We start from the raw sequence: 1,521 nt of genomic DNA, 5'->3' as shown, positions 1-1,521 counted from the left end.
ACAGGGGTTGCAATCCTAGTCTCTGATAAAATAGACTTTAAACCTACAAAGATCAAAAAAGACAAAGAAGGGCATTACATAATGGTAAAGGGATCATGCAACAAGAGCTAACTATTCTAAATATATATGCACCCAATACAGAAATACCCAGATTCATAAAGCAAGTTCTTAGAGACCTATGAAGAGACTTAGACTATCACACAATAACAGCGGGAGACTTTAAAATCCCACTGTCAATATTAGACAGATCAACGAGACAGAAAATTAAGAAGGATATTCAGGACTTGAACTCAACTCTGGACAAAGTGGACCTAATGGACAGCTACGGTACTCTCCACCCCAAATCAACAGAATACACATTCTTCTCAGCACCACATCGCACTTATTCTAAAGTTGACCACATAACTGGAAGTAAAACACTCCTCAGCAAATGCAAAAGAATGGAAATCATAACAAGCAGTCTTTCAGACCACAGTGCAATCAAATTAGAACTCAAGATTAAGAAACTCACTCAAAATCACACAACTACATGGAAACTGAACAACCTGCTCCTGATTGACTACTGATAACGAAATTAAGCCAGAAATAAATAAGTTACTTGAAACCAATGAGAACAAAGACACAATGTGCCAGAAGCTCTGGGACACAGCTACAGCAGTGTTTAGAGGGAAATTTACAGCACCAGATGCCCACAGGAGAAAGTGGGAAAGATCTAAAATCGACAACGTAACATCACAATTAAAAGAACTAGAGAAGCAAGAGCAAACACATTCAAAAGCTAACAGAAGACAAGAAACAACTAGGATCAGAGCAGAACTGAAGGAGATAAAGACACGAAAAACCCTTCAAAATATAAAAATTAGCTGGGTGTGGTGGCATGTGCCTGTCGACCCAGCTACTCAGGATGCTGAGGCAGGAGAATGGTTTGAACCAGGGAGGCGGAGGTTGCAGTGAGCTGAGATCATACCACTGCACTCCAGACTTGCGACAAAGCAAGACTCCATGGCAAAAAAAAAAAAAAAAAAGAAAAAAAAATTAATGAATCCAGGAGCCGGTTTTTTGAAAAGGTTAACAAAATAGACTGCTAGCCAGACTAATAAAAAAGAAAAGAGAGAAGAATCAAATAGACACAATAAAAAACGATAAAGCGGATATCACCTCTGATCCCACAGAAATACAAACTACCATCAGAAAACACTATAAACACCTCTGTGCAAATAGACTAGAAAATCTAGAAGAAATGGATAAATTGCTGGACACATACACTCTCCCAAGACTAACCCAGGAAGAAGTTGAATCCCCGAATAGGGATTTAAAGATAAATCTGTAACTTTAAATTCATGTATTAAAAGAGAAAGGCTGAAAAATCTTAAGCTGTTACCTTAAGGATTGTGAACCTCGAAAATTTCAGGCAGGTCTCAGTGAATTTAGAAAGTTCATTTCGAGGGCGGAGTTCAAAAGTCTCGGACCCGAGGCCGCCACTGCGCGCAGCCTCCTGCCCGCCATGGCCGCGCCTCGAAC

The 1,521-nt window shown here is 39.8% G+C and overlaps 1 pseudogene across 1 annotated transcript in view; it reads left to right on the top strand.

Moving 5' to 3' along the window:
- The window catches only part of LOC105543141, a 4,413-nt pseudogene that overhangs the window by 2,107 nt on the left and 785 nt on the right, over positions 1 to 1,521 (top strand). The gene's annotated exons all lie outside the window — the stretch shown is intronic.

This window comes from Mandrillus leucophaeus, unplaced genomic scaffold, assembly GCF_000951045.1.
Source record: "Mandrillus leucophaeus isolate KB7577 unplaced genomic scaffold, Mleu.le_1.0 Scaffold276, whole genome shotgun sequence".
Lineage (NCBI taxonomy): Eukaryota > Metazoa > Chordata > Mammalia > Primates > Cercopithecidae > Mandrillus > Mandrillus leucophaeus.
The sequence above is the reverse complement of the archived record's forward strand: the minus strand, read 5'-3'. Positions and strand labels throughout refer to the sequence as shown.